The sequence below is a fragment of the Gracilinanus agilis genome, chromosome 2 (assembly GCF_016433145.1).
Source record: "Gracilinanus agilis isolate LMUSP501 chromosome 2, AgileGrace, whole genome shotgun sequence".
NCBI classification, from domain to species: domain Eukaryota; kingdom Metazoa; phylum Chordata; class Mammalia; order Didelphimorphia; family Didelphidae; genus Gracilinanus; species Gracilinanus agilis.
In genome coordinates this window covers 415,480,996-415,504,827 of record NC_058131.1, presented here as the reverse complement: position 1 = coordinate 415,504,827, position 23,832 = coordinate 415,480,996, and the positions used below count along the sequence as shown (strand labels likewise).

Genomic DNA, 23,832 nt, shown 5'->3' with positions numbered 1-23,832 from the left:
TGACATGGGCCCAGCTGAGGGATGTTGCCCAGAACAGAGTCCGATGGCGTGAGATGGTTGCGGCCCTATGCTCCTAAGGAGTCAACAGGAATAATAATAATAATAATAATAATAATAATAATAATAATAATAATAATAATAATACTTGCCCTGGAGACAGTGTCCATTAAACATAAAACACAGCTTACTTCCAAAATAAAATCTATCCTTGGGCCTAAGGCAGCCAGCAAGGTGTTACTCTGGCCTGCTTTTACTGCCCTTTTCCTAATGTCTAGTGATAACAGAAAATTCCCTTTCCACTTGCTTTTGCTCCCTTCTTCTGTTCGTTGGCATGATCCTCCCACTCCCGGCCCATCTTCCATTGCTGCCACTCTTTCTTTCCACCTGCTCTGATATTGCCCCAGGAGCTCTTCTTGCCACTTGTTGTCCTCAGAAGCCATTGTGATGACAGAACATGGCTATAAGAACCCCTTGTGCTTGCCTATGTGAGCATGAAGTGGAAACCTGAGCCCTAGGATGCTGTTGCTTCTGCTTTGGGTTCTGTTCCCTAAATAAAAGTGATAAAATAGTGATCCTGAGAGAATATTCTGGGCTAGGTTTAACTCAAGAAGGAGCAGTGATTCAAGAATTCAATTAAAAATTTGTGGACCACAAAATGCAATAATATACTGAGGGCAGAAAGAACTGTTAAACTGGGAACACCAGCCCCTCATTGAATGAATTTATGTCTCTAATTCTCACCAATCAAATCCTAAGAACTGCCTCCCTGTCACACATATGCTTTGCCTTCAATGGCAAAGTCCCGAAATTTCCCAAGGGATCTTTCACTACTTAAAACAACTATGATCTCAGGAAGAAACCTAGCATAAGCAGCATTGGAGAGGAAGGTTAATACAAATAATAATAAGATTTTTATAATCAAATAATATCTCTTATAAGCACAGCCCGGCAATAGAGGTCCTTTTGCCACATTCAGATTTAGAACATCCCAGAAAGCAGCCATCCCATTTGGTTTTTTCAGGCCAACCACATTTTTTGTATCTAGACTTTACATACTCTTGAGATGAGTCTCCTTAGGGACAAGAATGGAAGTTTTTTCAGGGTTGGATTGTTCTAACTCAAGATTCCAAGGGAACCAAGAGGTTATGTGCTTAAATTAAAATGACTTAAGTTATTTAATTAAAATTAAAATATTAAGGGACTTGTAGGTGTTGGTAGTATACCTAGGGACTTTCTTGGCTTTGAGTATTACCTTCCCACAAGCACACAGGTGCACACACACATTCTCTCTGAAGACTTGTAAGGGTAGAAATTGCCCAAGATACTTTTTTTTTCATTTAAAAGTACTGGCATTATCAGATAAGTGCAAGGTTTTAGCCCAGGCCCATAGTCCACGGGTCCAAAGATTCACATGTCACCCTTTTCTTTATGTTTTTGTAAACTTATTAATGCAGATGAATAACACAATTCAGAGACTTCTAGTCCCCAGGTAATAGAACACAACCTATCAAAATCCAGAATTAGATACTTCTTTTTCTATTTACACTCTCTCTGCCCTTAAAAACCAAAAACATTAAGTTTTATTAGGGGCAGCTGGGTGGCAGTGGATTGAAAGCCAGGCCTAGAGATGGGAAGTCCTAGGTTCAAATCTGGCTTTAGACACTTCCCAGCTGTGTAACCCTGGGCAAGTCACTTGACCCCCATTGCCTAGCCCTTATTGCTCTTCTGCCTTGGAACAATATATAGTATTGATTCTAAGGAAAAAGATAAGGGTTATTTTTAAAAAACCAATTGTATCTTTATCTAGAGAAAAGTAGACCTGAATTACTACTAAAATAATAAATTAATAAAAGAAAAAAGATTAGGGCCTAAACCATCACCCTTTCAGATGGAAAAAGGAAGAGGAAGAGAAAGTCAGTGATTCACCAGGCTATGTTTCTTAAGGAAAGAAATAACAATTTTATTTTCCCTAGTAGGATTTTCATTAAACTAGTGGACCTGAGTAAAAGTTTCCAAAAACTCAGGTTAGTTGTATCCTCTCTTGTTGCTGCAGCCACTCAATCTTTGCACCTCTAAAATTGAGAGCCTAATTCAAAACTTCTTGGGCTCTTAGAATTCCTTTCTTCAATTTGACTTTCATGATGGTTCAGCATCATTCTGGACTGGAAAATTACAGCTCCTTGAAGCCTGAGCAGCTATATTCTCAGACCTCTCCTTTACCTACAAGGATTGGTTCAATTTGAGACTACTGCAGAAAAGGAGATGTGCCCAACAATGTGGCATACACACTACATTTTAGGAAAGCAGATTTTGAGGGTTTAAATTAATTAAGAATAGGTAGGATCCCATGAATGTCCATTGGCAAACATTACTATTATCATCTGGCTACATGTGGAATCACATCTCCAGATTCTCTGATAATATCCAGAGTTAGTCTGGTTAGTTGATTTTAACTCTTTTGTTGACCACCTGTTCCTATTTCTCATTTGAGCTGATTCATTGATTCATAGCATGAGTCGATCTTCCTATCTAAATCTGAACTTGTTGGGGATCCAGGCAGGTATCAGCATTTCCAGGTTCTGTGGATTGTCTTTGTAGCACTGACGATCTAGGTATGAAAGGTGCTGTCTTTGGGTTAGTGACTCCCACTTACCACATCTGACTGAAACCATTCCCAATTCAAGGCTGAGTTGTTGGAGCACAATCTCTTGTCACTTGAAGTATCACTTTCTGAGTAATTGTCTTGTTCAGACAGTATTTGAACCATGGGTGGGTACTCTTTTTACTTGAAATCTTCTGAGATAATTATCCATTTCTTTCTTCCTACTCATTAATCTCCAACTTGCTCACTTCTGGTCAAAAGGTGGTTGGATAAGTTATCTTTATAGAATCCATACCACTCTGGAGCAATTCTTTAAGCAGACTAGTTAGTCAGCCTCTAAACAACTTGGGCAGGAATAGCCTTCCACCAATCTTATATATTCTTTGAGTACCAAGATTTTTCTTCTTGTTGAAGGTCTTGACAATAAACTTGGACACCATGCTGTTATTTATATCAGAGTTTTTCTGAGCTAGTTATGGCTAGTTGGTAAACTTTGAGCTCAGACAAGAAATATACTGTTTGTGGATATTTGCATCTTTTCCATCTCCTGAGACACCAAAAAACCAGGAGTAGCATCAGTTACAGTGCACATGGTATGCTTCAGCCAGATCCTACTGTGACCTCCGCTGTGGTCTAGAATCAGAGTAAGGAAGTACCCTAAAGGGTAGAAATTTAACTATATGGATAAACAAAGTATTTAACTTTTGTAGAAATAGCGGGAAAGGTTGTAAAGCTAGAGGGAGGAAAGTCCAGAGACATATAGTCCTGAGCCACATGATAACACCTTTGCTTTAAAGCCAGCATTTTTACAGTTGTTTTCAGAGGCCTTTTGGGGGTGCTGTGGCAACCAGTAGTTGAGAGTGGATAAAAATCACTGGGAGGGGATTATAGCTTCTCTGTCCTAGGAGAATCCTTACTTGGTGTGGACTGCTGACACTGGAAGATGTGTGGGCAGAACGTCTAGGAAGAGTCAGGAGGTAATGGGAAGCTACCTTTCAACCATCAGTTTCCTGGATGTATCCTTGCATCTCTATCTTTCTGTGGTAACATTAAAAGGAATAGTAGTTATTTGTTGCTTGAGGGCTCTTTCTTGCCAAATTTGCCTCCTGGGGCTTTTTCAGGACTAATTAATTTTGTGTGGTTGGGAGGTTCAAGCCAGAATGACCTCTCTAAGAAGAGAGGAGTATAGCCAGGGATCAGGCCCCGAATTTGCTGGAGTGACCTGATACCAGCCCATAGTACTTGGTGATGAAGGAAAATCAGGCACCATGGGTAAAATCTCACCTATAGGATGAGAAGGGATACCCCATTGACCCAGAAGGTACAGTTGGATGGATGCAGAAAAACTCCTAATCAGAGAGCAAGAGCTCAGTGTATACAACTATTCTGTAACTGCTTCTGTTGACTCTGAAGAAAACTGAAGGACCATTTTAATCAACTTCTGGCAAGATCCCATACTAACAAAGGAAGCACACAAAAGACTAGTGAATTGCATTACCATCCAAATGAAAAGGGCTCAGGAGTTTCAGTCAATTCCATCTATATTGATGCCCTCTTCTGGCTAGAGATTCTGGAAATAAAGGACGAAGAGGGAACCTGGAAACATGGCTCAGAAGGATCTACCCCCCTTAGGGAAAGGATGATTGATAAATTGGGGAAATATCTGTGTCTTTGAGTCCAAGACAGAGGAAGACATCCAATGTCCTGCCTTACCAAGGGAAATCTCTGGAGGCTTTATCTGAGAATCTCTTCATTCCTCTTAAGACCTGACTGGCTGAGATAACCAGGCTTTATCACTGTCAAGTAAGGCTTCATAGAAGCACAGAAATATAATTGGAAGGACTTTGGGGTTACAGATTTACAGAAGCCTACTGATTGATCATCTTAGTTAAATGTGTATGGGTTATATGTGTAGGAAACTGACTTCATCCTATTAAATGAGGTAAGTGGGCACCCTGTTGGAGGATCCTTTATCCAAGCTGTGTTGGAGGTCATTAATATGCTGTGCTAGTAGCTCACAAACTTTCTTCTAATGAGTGAGGGGACTATTCATCAGGTGTGGCTCAGCAAAGGTGACTTTCCTTGAGAAATGGACAGAGTAGAGTTTGGTACCATATTGATATCACCTTGTGGGAAGTAAAGATGGTGACTTCATACTTTGTAAATTCAAAGAGTCAAATCTATCATGTTAGGTCAACCTTTAGCATCAGCCACCATGCTATTACTTTCTGAGACACTAGTGGCTTGCAAACTCCATGTGGCTCTAGTGCTAGTCAGGCCTCAGGGTAAGACTAGATAGTGACTCTGCTGTGCCATGTGTTATGTACCCATTGGGTGGTCCAAGAATACAAGCTCTTAAGCCCATGTAGGAAAAAGGGAAAAACAAATCAGCTACCTGAAGTGGAGAAATGCAAGATAGAGGAGTTGACCCAAGTGAGTGGGAGCTACTGAATAGGAGATTTGGTAGATGACTGATGGGGTCAGTAAAGAAGAGACTGATAGCCAGTTAGCACCCTAGTTTGAAAATACTGTGTAAAAGGAGGACTTCCCTATTGCTTCAATTTCTCTACTTGGACCTTCTAGAATTCAAGTCCAATTACTATCTATCTGGGGTAGGGGCAATTTCCCCAGAACCAATCAAGTATTTTTTTTTAACCTTTACTTTCTCTCTTAGTAACAACTCTAAGACAGAAGAGCAAGAGCTAGGCAAACAGGGTTAAATGACTTGCCCAGTTTCACACAGCTAGGAAGTATCTAAGATTCAGATCTGAACTCAAGTCCCCTAATCAGTTTTAAAACCTAAGATTATGAGTAATAGAAGGCATAATGCGTGGGTCAGCATCAACTAACAGGTCCAAGTGGGTCTGCTTGATACTTGGAGTCAGGTCACCATGGTTCCTTAGTGGGACAAGGTAAGCAACACTCATTCTGGATGAGTGGTTCCAGGAGCAGGCCTTTTATCCTCACCCTTTTATTAGTGATTAATCAGACCAAGTGCATAGTGGGTGGGGACCTGCTGGAGGCCAGGGGGAGTGGAGTGGTCCCAGTCAGTGGAGTCATGTTGGAGCCCTGCCCCGCACTGGCTTCACATCACCTGATGCCCCAGGGCTATATCAGTCCACTTATCTGTTGCCCTGATATTGTGCATAATGACCTGGAGGGGACTGCTCTTTCCCTTTATCAGTATACTGATGAGGTTCTGCTAACCCTTAGCTACCTACAGCTTGATGGCACAAGTCAATGAGGGCACTAAGATTATGAACTTGGATGGGGGAAAAAAATCACATCTTTATTTTAAACAGTCTTTGGTTTCTCTTGTAATCCTGGGTATTTTATTTTTGTGCCTTTAAAAACATTGTTCTGGTAGGGATGGAGACTAAGAATCACAAAATCATAGAATGACTGATCTGAACATTTAGTATCCGATCTTGTCAGTCTTACGGAGGAAGAAACTGAAGAACGTTGCCATCTCCATGTCCCTGGCACAAAAAAGTTTAAGAACCACTGTGAGTTTAGAGTAAATAATTATAATGTCTGTTTCCAGAGGAAACTAATGGTGAATATGATCTACAGCCTATAGCTTTAGGTTGAAATGTAATAATACAGTAGACTATAGCACCCTTTAATATTTTTATTTTCAGAAGTTTCATGTATTCTTATAGGGTTTCATGTATGTGGACCCTCCTTCCATGAATATAGATGACAGCCCCTCTACACCTCATCAGATGATCTTCATGAATGGTTGTAGCTGAAAAAGGTGATCAGTTAGTGGTTAGCCTTCTGTTAGAAGCCTTTATGTTGCACTTTGGATGATCCTTAGCTAAGGGCCATGCAGTTCATCATGGGGTCTTTGCCTGAAGCCTCTCTAGCTGTACTGCCCTGGAATAGCCTTGCAGGACTTGGATCTCTGCTGTGCCAAGCCTTAGCATTACCAGGAGGGTTTTCATCTCAAATTAAGGATGTCTAACTATGCATATGCCTCGAAGATCCATGGACTCACAATAATAGCATCAGAACTCCTATGGAGGCGAAGGAAAAAAAGTGGCTCCTTTCCACATCCTTCTTCTAGATGTAGTGGAAATAATGACTGTGGCTCACATTTGTCTAGCACTTTACTGTTTCCAAAGTACTTTCACTTCCATGATCCCTTTTGGTTTTCAGAAAATCCCTGGGGAAGAGATGGGGCAGAGAATATCATCCCCTTTGAACTTGCCCATGGCCCTATAGCTCATAAGTAACAGATGCCATAATGTCACCATTGTAGCTTGAATGTTTATGGTTATTAAATCTTGCTGCTTCTCTCTGTACAGAGCCCTGGGAGTAGGGAACTTTGGATTTTAGTCCCCTGACTTTCTCTCTGTGTGCCTTGAGGGAAACTACCTTCTCTGGGCTTTAGGGTTCTTGCCCAAAGAATGAAGAGATTAGATTGTGTGAGTGCTGAGATTCTTCTCATATCAAGCATTTTATGAGCCTGTGATTCATTTCATGAAAATGTGAGTATTTTAAATAAACAAGATAGTAGAATGATAGAATTTTGAATTCATCGCATATGTTAATTGAACTGAATTGACATTAGCTGCATTCAGTGTATGTATTTTAAGAATAAATACTATAAAAAATATCCAATAGAACCTTTCCCTTCCTCCCCATCAATCTTCAGATGAGCAAAACATTTACAAACATTTATGTATATAGGCCTTAACATAGAAAAGTCAGTCACAAATTATATTCTCATCTATGCCTCAGTGTGAGTCATTTGAATTATCAAAACCAGATTCACAGAGTCACAGAACGTCAGTGCGAAAGGGTGGGGGGTTGGGGACTAAGAATCACAAAATCATAATGTCTGACCTTCCCAAACATTTAGTATCCAACTCTCCCAGACTTACAGAGGAAACTGAAGAACATTGCCATCCCTATATCATTTGATATATCAATAAGAAATTTGTCAAAAATACTTCTTGAACACTTAACATGTGTGAAAAAAATCTAAGTGAATGTGTTTTTAAGAACTGAAAAAGCATGATTTCTCAAAAATATCACCTACTTTGTACTTTTATAGGAACCATTTGTGCTACCTGAAGTCTTCTTTATAATCATTTACTGAAAATTTTTAAAAATGGGATGATTTCATGCATTAATGGTTGGATACATTGTCAAGTAGAGGCCAGACCCAAGCTGTCTGTCTTTCTTAATAGGGACAGATAAAGTCTATCTGCCCTAAAACACTATGTTAAATTTATTTATCTCTGTTTACAAAGCATCTCCATGACTTCTCACTCCAGAACTGGTTTTTCCCCCTAACCTAGGGAAATCTGGGAAATAGGAAAATCTGCTTCTGCCACTAACCTCTTGCCCAACCTTGAGTTGGACTTACCCTCTGTGAGCCTCAGAGTCCTCACATGTAAAACCATGGGGGTTAGGCTTGATATTCAGTTTTTAAATCTCTGCGGCAGCTAATGTTGCTATACCTCTGAACAAATGCTAGTGAAAAGAAAAGGGACATGTCGGGAGCTATCACTTAGAAAAGGATGTTTGGAGGACCTAGTTTCATAGTCTGCCTGTCAGTCATGTAACATAATAAAATTAATTAGTGGATTGTTAATCTTGGATGAAATAATTGAAAAGCTCCCAGATATTTCCTATAACTCCTTCTACAGTGTTTGAAGTTCTTAGCCTTAACTTCCCTCTTTTAACGGCTAACACTATTGTGTGGGAGGGGTAACACCATACAGCTAATACTTCAACCCTTTATTGCTTTAGTTTATTATATTCTCCCCCTCTCCCACATCCCTTAATGAAACCTGATTTCCAACAAGGAATTTCAATGCAGAAAAATTTTAGAGGAGAATGAATAAATCAGTTGTCAAATGAAAAAGCATTCTATTAATTGATAAGCAATAAGCACTTGGGTACAAACAGAAAAAATAAGTCAGTCCCTGCTTTCAAACAGCTCATGTTCTAATTGGGGAAGACATCACATAAGAAAGTTCAGCTGCAGGGCAGATGGAGAGACCCAGAAGTCCTAAAGGTTAAGCATTTTTTGGGAGAAAGGCAAAAGCCCAGGTGTACTTAGGATGCTTTTAGTAGGTCAGATGCTAGTGCACTAGGGTCCAAAGGGCATAGAAGAATGCCAGTAAGACCAGAAGGGCTTTCAGATGCAGTGGTAGGGTAGTTGCTAAGTCCTGGTGGTTGTGCATCTCACCAGAAGGATTAGATTTGCTGACTCCATCCCATTCCAGATAAACTAGCATTTAGGTTGTTGTGATTGCCTGGAGCCAAGGGAAGGTAAAGGAGGAGGGTCTTAGCTGTGGGCCTTCCCATTGCCCAACTGCCTTATAGAATCTGAGTATCTGGGAGTGTCTAGGAAGGACAATAAATGAAAAGCAAGGGAGAAGGTTGCTCCTGGTGGAAGATCTTCCTGCCTCCTGGCCACTCTATAGAGACATTGTTTGGTTTCTTCAAATATTTCAAAGTTTGAGGTATAGAAGAAGGAGCAGGATAAGGGAGAGAACTCCAAACCATCTTAATTGAGAGAATGATGGATCTTTAGCCTAAAAGAGAGAGATTATCAAGGAGTGACCCTTGTCTTCGAAAATCTTGAGGACTATTTTGGGGAGGTGACATTAGATTTGTTCTTCTTGATCCTGAAGAGCAGAACTAAGAATGAGTAGAAACTGTGGGAAGGCAGATTTTAGTTTAGTATATAAAACTTTTCTAATAATCACTTCTATCCAGCAATGGAAGAGGTTACCTTTTAATATTATGAATTCTTTGAAAATGTTTGAAGAGATGCTCTGTAATCACTTGTTTGTTTTTTCTCTGCTTTCTCTCTTCTTGTTTTAGGTATAAGGACCATATTTTTTATCATAAAAAGAGCCTGGTAAGATAATGCCTTTATAGTTGTAAAAAATGTATAATTTAGTATTATATAATGAATTATTCTTTAAAGGTGCAGTAAAATTCACTAAAAAATCTATTTGTACCTGGGCTTCTACCACTCTGCTCCCCAACACCTCCCAGGTTCCCATTGGTTGTCATTAGGTTTTGCTCAGTTTCTTTTTTTTAAAGATTGAGTTAATGAATTCTCTTTCTTATTATGTTAATCTGGGTGCTTTAAGTTATTAATTTGTAGAGAATGTAATTGGGGAAAATCATTTCAAAGTAGCTTCCTTTATTTTTCTTTATTTATTGTGATTTCTCCTTTTTCATTTTCATTTTTTATTTTTTTAAACCCTTACTTTCCGTCTTGGAGTCAATACTGTGTATTGGCTCCAAGGCAGAAGAGTGGTAAGGGCTAGGCAATGGGGGTCAAGTGACTTGCCCAGGATCACACAGCTGGGAAGTGTCTGATGCCAGATTTGAACCTAGGACCTCCTGTCTCTAGGCCTGACTCTCACTCCACTGAGCTACCCAGCTGCCCTTCAATGAACTTTTTAATGAAACTATATTTCATGTGTGTGTTTCTTTTTGGATACAATCATATTGTAAAATTCTTCTATTTGCTCCAATATGCCACACTTCTTTTATGGGTAAGTTCAACCTGTTTGTACTCACAATCATGATTTTTTGATGTGCCCCTTTCCCCCTGTCTTTCACTAAGCCCATCTCTGTCCAAAAAACAAACAAACAAACAAAAAAAAAAACAGGAGGGGAAAGAAAGGAATTAAAATCAATATTAGTACTCCATAGTTAGAGTACTAATTCTTATTCTCTTCCTTTGCCCTTCTCTTAATGCAGTCTAGAGTCATATCACTGGTTCTTAAAAATTTTCATTTTCCCATTTTAGTCCTGGCTTTATCAGTCCTCTATAGCTGAAGTTTGTTTTGCTTGTGACTGTTCTTTACTCAATTCTATCCTTTCTTAATTCTCCCCCTGTCCTCTTTTTATTTCCACCTATTTTCCCATTGAGTTTAATGTATTTTGATACTAAACCCTTCATGAATATGTGTTTAGATTTCTTTTGCCTGGTTCAGAAATAATTGAATGACATTCACAAAATATCCAATCATATTTATTCTTCTAATTTGGCTAAATATGAGAAATGGTAGGTTCCTCGCTTTTCATATTTATTTTCTCCTCTTGCTATTGTTATTCAGTCATGTCCAACTCCTTTTAACCCTGTGAACTATAGCATGCCAGGCCCTTTTGCCATCTCCGAAAGTCTGTCCAAGTTCATGTTTATTGCTTTCATGTCACTATCCACCTTATTCTCCAGTATATTCCTTTTTCTCTCCATTTTCTTCATTATTATTATTTTTCTCGTTCAGAGACTGGATTTCCTCAACTTGCCTGGGTTGGAAATCCATAGGCTATTCATAGACCTGATCTGATTTACTGACTGACTTGGACTTTTGATCCCTGTTTCCAACTTCAGCCAGTTTGTCTTACCTTAGACAACCTGGTAGCTTTCTATTCTGGGGGAGGATTCATCATATCAGGGCTGAACTTAATGTGGACACCCAATTAGCATAGTCATTACAGCATGGTACTCCAGAACTCAGGCAATTGGCCAGTCTCAGCCTTCCCACTAGCTAGTATAACAGGTGAGTACTACCATGCCTGGCCCTTTCCTATTTTCTTAAAACAAACCATTTTTTTTTGTTTCCTTTGACATTTGAAGATAATAGGATTCTGGGTGAACAGTTTTCTCTTTCTTCTGCCCTTACTAAGATGTAAGCACTTGATCATCATTTAATTTCTCCAGATTGTTCAAATATTTACTTTTTTTAGTTTTTTCTGGTCTAGTGTTTCTTTTGAAGAGTCTGCCCAGTCCAAGTTTTCTTGTTGAGAATGCTAGAAAATTTTTATTTTATTAAAGTTCTACTCAACTTGTGTAGAATATGATGTTCTTGATAGTAAACCTTTCTCTTTTGCTTTTGATAAATCATCTAAGTCCCCCCCCTTTACATAATTGCTACATAATTCTGTGTAAGCCTACTTTTGTGGTTCCTTGGTATTTGATTTCTTTTTTTTCTGACTGCTTTTATTTTTATTTATTTTACCAGTTACATGTAATAACAAATTTCCACAAAAGTTTTCTGAAGTTATATGATCTAAATTACTTCCCTCCTCTTTCTTCTTGGCTGCTTTTAATCTGAAAGTTCAGAATATTGACCATGATATTTCTGGTTCTATCTGTACAATTTAACAATTCAGGGGGTGAAATGTGGATTCTATTTTCATTCTGCGGTCTAGAGTCAAATAGTTTAGAGTAATTTTCTCTTATGATTTCTTAAAAGATTGTGTACAAGTTTTTTTGTCTAGTCTTTGTTTTCATGGAGTCGAAGGGTTCTTAAATCATCACTTTTTTTTAGGTTAATTGCCTTTTTATAGTTAATTTATGCATTCTTCTAGTTTTTTAGTCTTGATTTTTTAGTAATGTTTTTTATTTCATTGACTTATTAGTTCAATTTAATCCATTCTATTTTTTAACTCAACTTCTGTCATAGAATCAATATTATGAGTATTGGGTTCCAATACAAAAGAGCAGTAAGGGTGAGGCAATTAAGTGACTTGCTCAGGGTCATACAGCAAGGAAGTGTCTAAGGCTAAATTTGAACCCAGGACCTCCCATCTCCCGGCTTGGCTATCTAACTGCCCCTTCTATTCTATTTTTTAATGTCAGGTTCTTAAGAAAGTTTTTCTGCTTTTGAGTCAAACCATTTTTCTTTCAAGGTGCTCTTATTTAATTCTTCACCTCCTTTTTCAAGTCTTCTTTAATTTCTTCCATCTACTTTTATAGTCCTTTTGGCAAATCCATTCTTTTTTCTAGGGCTCCACTTATAATTATCATCATTGCACCATAATTTTCTGATTCTGAAGTTTTATTTTGGATCTCTCTTTTTATCTGGAGTTTTTCCTAACACATCGAATTTCTTCATTGTATTTCCAGGAGGGGGCAGCTGGGTAGCTCAGTGGACTGAGAGCCAGGCCTAGAGATGGGAGGTCCTGGGTTCAAATGTGGCCTCAGACACTTCCCAGCTGGGTGACCCTGGGCAAGTCACTTGACCCCCATTGCCTATAAAAAAAATACACTCCTAAACATTGTATTTTGAGGGGTTTCCCCACACTATTTACTCATGTTTTCAGTTTCATTTCCTGAATTGGGACTTAGCTTTTGAAGCCCAGACATTTGGGCTGAGTCTTTTTGACTTTTAGACTCCAGACCTCAGACCCTAGGGGTGCCTAATCAGCCCAACTTCTCCAACTTTGGGTTAGAAGTTTCAGGTTGGAAAGTGTCAGGTCTTTTCCCCCTGTCTCAATTATGCTGATTTCAGCCGTTTCTCCAAGGGGTCCCAGGCTCCTTGCTTATGAAATCTTCAGCCTTCTTTCTTGGTGGCCAACATTGCTGCTGGCAGTTACCTTGCATGATCGCCTGTTTACTAGATTAGAGGTATAATCCTGGTTGGAATGGAGGAGCTTAGTGGTTCAGCTGGCCTATTCTGATTTTGTCAGAGGATCCAGCTAATCAATTTGTAATTCTCTAGGGAATTTGGGCTCTGCTGGAACCTCTCAGATCATTGTCTTTATTGGGAACTTTTGATGATCACTTGTTAGTGATATTTTGGAAGATAATTTTACACTGGGGTAGACATTGAATTAGATGGTTTCTCTAAACTCTGAGATTCTAGGGGCAGCAAGTGTGGCTCAGTGGATTGACTAAACTTGAGAGGTCCTGGATTCATATCTGTCCTCAGACACTTCCTAGCTGTTTGTCTCTGGACACGTTATTTAAGCCCCTTTGCCCTGGTCCTTACTACTCTTCTGTCTTGGAACCAATATGCAATATTGATTCTTTCTTTTTTTTTTTTTTTTAATCCCTTACCTTCCATCTTGGAGGTCAATACTGTGTATTGACTCCTAGGCAGAAGAGTGGTAAGGGTAGGCAATGGGGGTCAAGTGACTTGCCCAGGGTTACACAGCTGGGAAGTGTCTGGGAAGAGGTCTGATTCTAAGATGGAAGGTAAGGGTTAAAAAAAAACCCAACTCTGAGATTCTCTAATTGTTTGCAATGAGCTGATAAAGGGAGTGGGGAGGATGAACGAATTCTAGAACATTTAGTACTGTTTAGACCTTGAAGGGCTATGATAGTGGAGGAGTAACATAAAAAGTCAATATGACTTGTCCAAGGTCACACAGTAAATCAGTGGCAAGGAGGGAGGTAGGGCTAGGACTGAGGTCTGCCAGTCTGGTGCTATTATCATTAAGGTTTGCATCTAAGCAGTTTTTCTGAATTTCCACCTTGTTGCTTATGGCAGATCCAGAGAGAATGACCTTATTTGAAGGGGGAGTAATCTAGGAGAGGAAAAACAAAACAAAACAAAACCTATGATAAAAGTAAGCAAGATGCTGAAGATTTCTAAATCAACCCTCTAGGTCTGACATGTGATTCTTAGGTCCCTTTCAACTTGGCATTTAAAAATTCTCTTTCCTGTTCTAATATTCTATGGTTCAATTATTATTTTTCTTTTTAGTTAAGTAATATTTTTATTCTGATTTTAAACACCAAATAAAATTACCTAGAACAGAAAAAAATGGATTGTATCTGAACTGACAAATCTCAAATTCTCTCTCTCTCTCTCTCTCTCTCTCTCAAGATATATATATATATCTTGCTTTCTTTTTAATGTAAATCATAAAAATTACAAATTATAAGTTTAACTAATAATCTTCAAAGTTGTCCTGTTCGTGATTACTTCTGATCTTCCTTCTGTTCTCTTTTATGCAACAACAAAAAAATACTCCATGACCCTTATTTCTTTTTCTTTCTTCTTTTGAGGGCAGCCTTATTACTTCCCCTCCAACCTTATCTCCCTGACTAATGAAAAAGAAAAGAAAAGAAAAACTCTTGTTACAAATATGCATTATCAAGCAAAATTAGTTGAGTCCAAAAATGTATGTCTCATTTTGCATCTTGAATTCATCACCTTTCTATCAGTGAAGCATGCATCACTATTTGCTCTCTAGAATTGTTGTTGCTTATAACAATGACCAGAATACTTCTTTTTCAAAGTTGCTTGTTCTTAAAATGTTGCTTTTGTATAAATTTTTCTGGTTTGGTTCACTTCACATTACATCAGTTCACTTATCTTCCCAAGTTTGTCAGAAATTGTGCCCTTCATTTCTTAAAGTACAATAACTCCACTATATTCATGTGGCATAATTTGTTCATTCTTTCTCCAATTGATGGGTACCACCTTATTTCCAGTTCTTTGCTAAAACAAAAAGAGCTATTATAAATAGTTTTTAAAAAATATATCCTTTTCTTCTTCCTTTGATCTCTTTTGGAATAAGTATAGTAGCAGAACATAGTTTAGCGACTTAGGACATAAATTCTCAATTTTTTCCCAGAATGGTTGGATCAATTCATAACTCCATCAAGAGTGCTAAAGCCCTTCTAACATTTCCCATTTTCTTTTTTTAAGTCATCTTTCTCAATCTGAGTGGTATGAGGTAGAACTTCAAAGCAGTTTTAATTTATATTTCTATAATAATTTAGAATTTATTTTTATGTGACTATAGCTTTTATTTCTTTCTTTGAAAACTGCTTGTTCATTTCTTTTGACCATTTCTCTATTGGGGAATGGTGCTTATTCTTTAAAATTTAAATCAGTTTCTTATATCTCTTAGGAGACTTCTGTCAGGGAACCTTAATATAAAAATTTTCCCTCAATTTTTTGCCTTCTAATTTTAACCTTATTAATTTTATTTGTGCAAAAACTTTTAAATTTTATTCAATTGTCCGTTTTACCCTTTTTGATTCTCTCTCTCCTTTGTTTGGTCATGAGCTCTTTCCCTTTCCATAATTATGAAAGGTATTTTCTCCCTTGTCCCTCTAGTTAGTTTATGATGTTTCCTTTTAAAACCACACCATATATCTCAATGATATTTACATCTAAGAGAGGCTTTGTTGTGCCTATCAAGATCACTTATTATGGAGGTACTTTTGTGAGAGATGGCACCCTTCCCATGTGGTTTAGGGGAAAGCAGAATGTCTTTTTTTTTTTTTAGGTTTTATTTTTTAAAAAATTTCCCATGGATACGGGATTCTTCTTGTTTCCCTATCCTGTTCCCTTCCCCCTTCCCAGAGTTGACAAGCAATTCCACTGGGTTATATATATGTATATATATATAAAATCACTCAAAACCCATTTCCGTATTATTCATTTTTATAGTAATTTTTTAAAAGCAAAACCCCAAATCATATGCCCATATAAGCAAGTGATAAATTATATGTTTACTTCTGGATTTCTACTCCCACATTTCTTTTTCTAGATGTGGAGAGCATTCTTTCTCATAAGCCCCATTTAAAAAAAAAAAATCTCTTTGGTATACAAACCTAGTAGCTGGATCAAAGAGCATGCAGTTTTAAAGCCCTTTGGGCATAATTCCAAATAAGCGGAATTTCTTTTACCAGAGGCAGATCCCTGCCATCTCCCACATAAATTCTTTCATTTTAGGGCATGTGCAGCAAAGTCCTGATTATACGTAGTAAAAACCATTTGGAACCCATGTTTTCTTTGTTGTTTGAGGTAAAGGATCAATCCACCGAGAAAGTGAGGTTTGAGCAAGAGATCAGCCAATTTAGTCCTAGGTTGTCCCTCCTTTCAGAGGGAAGATCTGAAAGTCCCAGGATCTAAAAATAGGATGCCTTTCCTTTCCTTTCCTTATAAAGAAATAAGTATACAGTTGGTATTATTTCTCTGGCATACTAGGAAGGAAAAACCATCTTAGATTTTATTTATTTTCCCATCTTAGGTTTTAGAAGAAGACCACTGTTGACACACAAATGATCCTCCAAAGAACAGATGTAATTAGTGAATGATTAACCAGGTATGTCATCATGAAGGCCAGAGAACTTCATGACTTTTGCTGAAAGTCATTGACACCCTAATGGCTTGTAGAACTTAGATGGGGCAGGGGGGTGGGGGGAGATGTCTTTCCAAAAGACACACAGTGTCTGTAGCAGAAGTAGGACAAGCACTTGGGTGTTCTGATTCTGTTGATACCTTTATCTTTTTTTTTAGGATTTTTTAGGATTTTACACTTAGGATTTCTGGTAGGTGGGGTGTAACATATCCAGAGAGATGGGAAGTCACCATTTGGCAGGGCTTTTGTGCCTTTTTCAGTCTGCAGGGAGACACAGCTGTAGCCCAACAAGTTGAAGAGCAGTAGAGAGACTTTGGGATAGCACAGGAAAGGGAATGGTTATTTTCAAACCAGGCTATTTTTTTCAGCCTTGGAGCAGGTTGCTGCTTTGTGGTATGCTTCCTCCACCTTGTGGCCATGTCTAGTAATGACACTATCCCCAATTTCCTGTCCCTCGTCTCTTGCTGCTCTCTTCCCACCCATTTTCCCTGGGCAGTCCTCAGGTTGCAAACTCTGGGAGGGAGCCTTATTTAACCCAGAAGGGGCCAAGTCATATATGGACCAGCAGTCAAGAGGCTCCAGTCCTGGTTCTGACTCGACTCCTTTAGCTTTGTGACTTTGCTTGGACAATGACTTCCCTTTTCTGGATCTTAATTTCTTCTTTGTAAAAGACAGAGATATTACTTCTGTCCTTTCTTTTTCAGAGGGTCACTGTGGATGGGGATCAAGTGAAAAGGTGGGTATTCATTTTGCGATTTGTAAATCTCTGTACAAGTATGAGAGTTTACAAATGTTGGTACCAGAAAAACCTTTCTGACCACTGTGATTTTTGATAATAACATAACAACAACCATAGCTATCTTATTTGAGACTCACAACAACCCTGTGGGGTGGATGCTATCAATTTCCATTTGATAGATGCAGAGCTTGTGGCCAAGAAAGATAAAATGACTTGCCCAGTGGCTTTTAGTAGATTAGAACTCATTCCTTTCTAACTCCAAGTTCAGGGCTCTTAACAAACATGCCTCCACCTAGGTGCCCCCAACACTTGGTAGGAGCCTCTTATTATCATATGTGAAGCACTGGAATAACATCTTCTTGATGAAGATGATAGTTTTTGTGTTTAACTGGGAAGGAAATTAATAGATATTAAACTTCATGAATGTAGGATCTAGAATGATGGATAATTCATATTTCAATAGTGTCTTAGCTTATTTGAATATCTTCTCAAAAAGATCTGATAGAAAGTCCTTAATAGAAAAAAAGACAAGGAATATGAATAGACAGTTGTTAAAAGAAGAAATTCTAGTTACCAGCATGAATAAACACTCATTAAAAATGCAAATTGAGTTCTTCTAAGGCTCCATCTTGTACCAGCCAGATTTGACAAGGTGACATAAGGAGAAAATTGCTAGGATCACATTGCTAGGAAGTGTCTAAGGTCAGATTTGAACCCAGGACCTCTATCCACAGCTGGTCATTGTATAATATTTCTGTTATTGTATACATTATTCTCCTGGTCCTAGGCAAATCACTTAAGCCTGTTTTCCTCATTTTCCTCATCCAGAAAATGAGCTGGAGAAGGAAATGACAAATAACTCCTATCCTTCCAAGGAAACCCTGAATAAGGTTACAGAGTCAGATGTGACTGAACCGATTGAACAACAACAACAACATTTGAACTCTGAGTCTACCAATATGTTTCATCATGAGTCCTTTGAAATTGTTATTGGTCATAGCATTGATCACAATTCCTGAATCTTTCAAAGTTGTTTCTCCTTACAATATTGTGGTTATATAAATTGTTCTGGTTCTGTTCTTTTTGCTCTGCTTCAGTTCATAAGAGTCTAACCAGGTTTCTCCAAAATAATCCCTTTCATCATTTCATACAGTATAATAGATTTCTATCATTTATTTATATACTATAACTTACCCTACCATTCCTCAATTAATGGGGAAATTCCTTCAATTTCCAATTCTTTGCCACCACAAAAAGAGTTCCTCTAAATATTTTTATACAAATGAGTCTTTTTCTGTCTTCCTTTGATGCCTTTAGGGGTACAGACCTACTAGTGGTATCTCCAGTTTTCTTTTGTAGTAGTTGGATTTTTAACTAATAAAGAATATGAGGCCATTTCTTTGGGGATAACATGGTTAATAAACAAATAATGTATCTTTCACTGACCTCCTAAGCAAAAAAAGTGCAAGTTAGTTCTGTTTCTCGCTTTAAAGGAAGTTGTGTCCTCTTTCTGATTGATAGCTCAACAGAAGGACTTCCCCTGCTAGTCTCCATTGGTGGATATTTTGAGACAGGAGGTAGACTTAGAGACCTCAATTCCTCCCTCGTTGCTTCATCACAAGAGGGTTGGGTCTTTACTAAGACCTGAAAGATGCCAGCACATTCTACGCTATGGCCCAACCACTATATTTTAAGTGAGTCCAATATGGTTGCTTAGCCCACTTAGCCTTTCACCTGGGTCAAGGTTTCACCATGGCTGACCAGCCTTGCCCTTAATCCTTGTATCTATAACAAAAGACAAAAGATCCATACCCAGTTTGATAGCCTTGGGAGAAACTGAACCCAACTTAGAATCAAACTCTGATGACTCAAGGGAAAATTATTTCACAATTCAATATTAATTTTCAACATTTTCCAGAATAGCTGGACCAGTTTGGTTTGGATATATCCACTAGTACGTCTAGTATGCATATACCCCAGAGAGTTCAAAAACAGAGAAAAGGACCTCTGTCTGTAATATCTCTAGCAGTCCCCCTCCCCCAAAGGAGGTATCCATCATTTGGAGAATGTATGAAAAAATTATGGTATATGAATATAATGGAATATTATAAAACCATAAGAAATAATGAATCTAAAAGAGTAAGAGAAACCCATGAGGATCTGAATGAACTGGTGTAGAGTGAAGTGAGTAGAACTAGGAAAGCAATGTCTATAATAACCACAGTGTAAAGGAAAACAACTTTGAAAGATTTTGAGGCTCTGAATCAATAATGACTAATCAGGATCCTCAAAGACTTCTGATAAGTCGTGTTGCCCACCTTTTGGCAGAGAGGTATTGGACAAAAAGTACAGAAAGAGATGTACATTTATAGAAATAGCAATGTGTGGGTTTGGCTTGCTTAACTTTGTTTATTTGTCACAAGGAGAAAGACTTTGGTGGCAATGACAAAAAAAGTGATTTTTTAAAATGACATCAATAAACATTTTTTTTAAATGCATGGAGGAGAACAGAGGGAAGGACAGAAGAAGATACAGACAGGCAGGGCAATTTTGTTACTATAATGTTAAATTTTGTTCTTCCATTGTGGCCAACTCTTCATGACAGTGATGGTGAACCTTTTAGAGACCGAATGCCCAAACTGCAATCCCACCTTACTCAAGACAGGGGAGGGAGGAAGCGCTCCCATTGGGCTGCTGGGTAGAGGGGCAGGTGATGAGAGGAATGTCCTCAGGCACACGTGGAGAGGGGAAAGAGAGCAGCCTCATCTGGTGCACATGCCTAGGTTCGCCAACATGGGTCTATAGGGTTTTCTTGACAAAGATACTAGAGTAGTTTGCCATATCCTTCTCTAGTATTATTCAAGCAAAGGTGAAATGGTCACAAAGCTAGTAAGTGTCTGAGGTCAAATATGAACCAAATTTGACCCTTTCTGACTCCAGACTCAGCGCCCTATTCACTGTGTCACCTAGCTGCTTCTTAATGTTGAATTTAATACACACTTTATTTATTTATTTTTTAGAAACCCTTACCTTCCATCTTGGAGTCAATACTGTGTATTGGCTTCAAGGCAGAAGAGTGGTAAGGGCTAGGCAATGGGGGTCAAGTGACTTGCCCAGGGTCACACGGCTGGGAAGTGTCTGAGGCCAGATTTGAACCTAGGACTTCCCATCTCTAGGCCTGACTCTCAATCCACTGAGCTACCCAGCTGCCCCTAATATACACTTTAAAAGCCGTACATTATAGAAATTTCACATGTCGTTTCATAGTTTCTCATGCAGTTCTTTTTTTGCCTGTTATTTATTTAAATATTCATGTTTCTCTATATTTCGGTTCATAATAAAAAAGAAAGAAAAATTTTCTAAAAAGCAAAAGAACCTGTGAAAAGTATCAACATTTTTTTTTTTTTTACAGATGAGGAAACTGAGGCTGAGAGGTAAAATAATTTGCCCAGAGTCACAAACTAGTGGTTTCTAGAATGAAGATTTGACTCTAGATATGCTGAGTTCAGGTTGAGCATTCATCCTACTATATACCACAAACAGTAACTATTTTTTAGTAATAATTGGTTTCACTGGTCATTCCACATCTGGAAATTTATGTTCAGCTCTAGGCATCATCTTTCTAGAAGAAGAACAACCAGGGTAAGAAGTGATATGCAAGGATTATCTGAAGTTGCTGAAGATGTTTAGCCTGAAAGAGAAGATTCAGTAAGAATATAATAACTGCCTTCCACCTGAAAGGATGCCGTGGAAGAAAAGGTATTCAACTTGTTCCACTTTACCTTAGAGGAGTGGTCTCCAAACTCTTTGCATTATGCACCCCTATCAATAAATAATTTTGAGTATTCATACACACCCACCTCAGACATACATACATATATATACATGTGCATATGTAAAAAATATAGAGAAGTGTGTGTATATACATACATACACACATGTACACAGTATATATGCTTGTGCACACATATACATATATATGCATCCATGTTTATATATGCAGTATATTATGTATTCATTTTAATATATAAATTATATTTTGCTACCATAGTAATATATTCTATAAATAAAAACACAAAATGGAAATAAAAACATAATTGAGAAAAAGATGAAATAAACTATTTAAAATCATTTTTATTTTTATGAATAGTATAAAACTTCTTTTTGATCTCACTAAAAGTTTTTTAGCTGAATTGTATGATGGAATATGCTTCATTATTTTTTAGAATATTCATTTAACACTTTATGAAAGAGTGATCCAAAGGTCTGTTCTCTTTTTATTTTAATACTTTGTTTAAGTGGCAATCATAGCTGAAAAAGATCAATCAACCAACATTTATTAAGCACCTACTATGTGCCAGGCACTGTGCTAAGGGTTGGGGATACAAAAAGGGAGCAAAAGCTAATCTCTGCTCTCAAGGAACTTAAAATCTAATGGAGACAATATACAAATATATACAAAGCAAATGATAGAAGGGGGAAAAAAGAAATAATAGAGGGAAGGCCCTGGAATTAAGAGGCATACAGAAGGCTTCTAGTAAAAGATTTTACTTGAGACTTAGAGAGGTAGCTAAGGAGGTCAGTAGTGGGAGTTGGGAGAGCGGGACAACCAGAGCCATGGAGGGCCTTGTCCATGCTAGATGCCTTACAAAGCTCCATAGCCCCAAACAGAAATACTTCACTGCCTGCCTTCACTAAACCATACAGCTGCTTTTTTTTCCCTCAATCCCATACCACTTATGCAAAGACTCCAGTTAAAAGTTAGTATGTTTCCATCTCCCCTGATGTCAGGAGAGGAGCCTGTCCCCAAGAGGTCAAAGCCTGGGAGGGGACACTACAGTCAGTGACAGGGCAGGTAGGTGGCAGGCAAGATGACCAGGTAGGTCCTGGCTTCCAGGTGCTGCTAGGTCATTAACACATAACCTTCCCTACCCTGGCCTCCTTCTTCAGCGCTGTCTACTCTGGGAAGGGGAGAGGTCTTGGGAGTCAGGCTGTAGGTCTGAGTAAGTTCCGTCCTTGGCTTCTTGATCACCAATTCAATGCCAGCAGTGGCAGCTGCTGCCCTAGATTCCTGTTATTTGTTCCTGTTGCTCACAGGTCTGTTGCAGCACCTCCCTGACCTATCATAAAATTGCCTTATTTTTCTACAGAGAAGAGAAGAGAAGAGTCCAGGCAGTCAGCAAGGTGCTTGGCAGAGTGTTCAGGGGTTATATGTGGAAAAACATTAAGAAGGACTGAAGATAGTGTTGTATTGTATAGAGGAAGTTGGTCTGAAACATCCAATTGACAGGTGCCATTTCTGCAGACGTTCTGCCATGTCCCTGGACTTTACAATATCTCAGTAAGGAGTCAGCACTGACCCAAAGAAGGCAGAAATGTTTATCCACTGACCATGCTGAAAGAACTTTGGTGAATTAAAACCTTTTCTTACAGTTTGGTGGCTATTATTTTATTTTATTTAAAAAAAAACAAACCCTTACCTTCTGCTTTAGAATTGGTACTAAGTATTGGTTCCAAGGCAGAAGAGCTGTAAGGGCTAAGCAATTGGAGTTAAGTGACTTGTCATGGGTCATACAGTTAAGACCTAGGATCTCCCATCTTTAGATCTAGCTCTCTATTCACTAAGCTACCTACCCTTCTCTATTATTTTAAATCTATAAGGAACCATGATCCTTTTGCTAACCTACTCAATGGTTATATAATGGGGAAGAACCAGAAAAAAGAATGTAAAAATGTTCACCTTGGCTTGAATCCTTTAAAGCCATCTGAGATCATTGGATGGAAAAATGTGAATAATTTTTTAATGACTTGGTCAATTGCCTTGTACATATACCATTGTTGGCCTGTGTAGACATGAACCAATTAATGTGCCTTCATCAAGAGCAAATTGTGGCAAGCTAATCTCATTTTTTTGGCCAGTTACTGGACTGGTTGATTGAGGGAACAATGTAGATAGTCTAACTAAATTTTAATAAAACATTTGATAGAATCATGCTATCCTTGGGGTCAAGATGGAAAGATGTGGGCTGTATGATATTACAGGTAAGTGAATTTATAATGGTTGAACCCAAAGAATAGTCATTAATTTCTCTATGAAGGAGGTCTCCAGAGGAGCACTTCAGGGATCCATGCTTGGCCCTGAACTGTTTAATATTTTCACCAGTTACATTCTTATCAAATTTGCAGCCAAGACAAAGCCAGGAAGGATAGCTAACATAACATATTGCATGGGCCAAATCTACTCAGATACAATTTCATAAGGATAAATATAAAATTTTATATTTGTATTGAAAAACAAATTCATAATTATAAACTAGACTAGCAATTGGTCTAAAAAAAAGATCTGGAGACAGTAGTGATCTTGTAAGTTCTATATGAGTCAATATATAGAACTTACAAGATCACTGCTGTCTCCAGATCTTGGCAATCCCCTTCCCCCACAAAAAAACCAAATCCAAACCAACACCCTAATTCAGTTTATATTCTATTGAGGGACATGGAGTCCATAATGAGGGAGTTGGTAGCCCCACAATATTCTGATCCGGTTGGACAATATTGTATTTTGCTCTGGAGACCATATTTTAGAAAAGATACTGATAAGCGGGGGTAACTCTCAAGA

General features: G+C 38.2%; 1 long non-coding RNA gene across 1 annotated transcript; it reads left to right on the top strand.

The window, feature by feature from the left end:
* The first annotated feature begins 16,362 nt into the window (after positions 1–16,362).
* Positions 16,363–22,584, top strand: LOC123235678. Its single transcript, XR_006505395.1, has 5 exons — positions 16,363–16,438; positions 17,179–17,210; positions 20,626–20,647; positions 20,819–20,972; positions 22,364–22,584. It is a non-coding gene; the product is annotated as an uncharacterized LOC123235678 (long non-coding RNA).
* Positions 22,585–23,832: the final 1,248 nt, after the last annotated feature.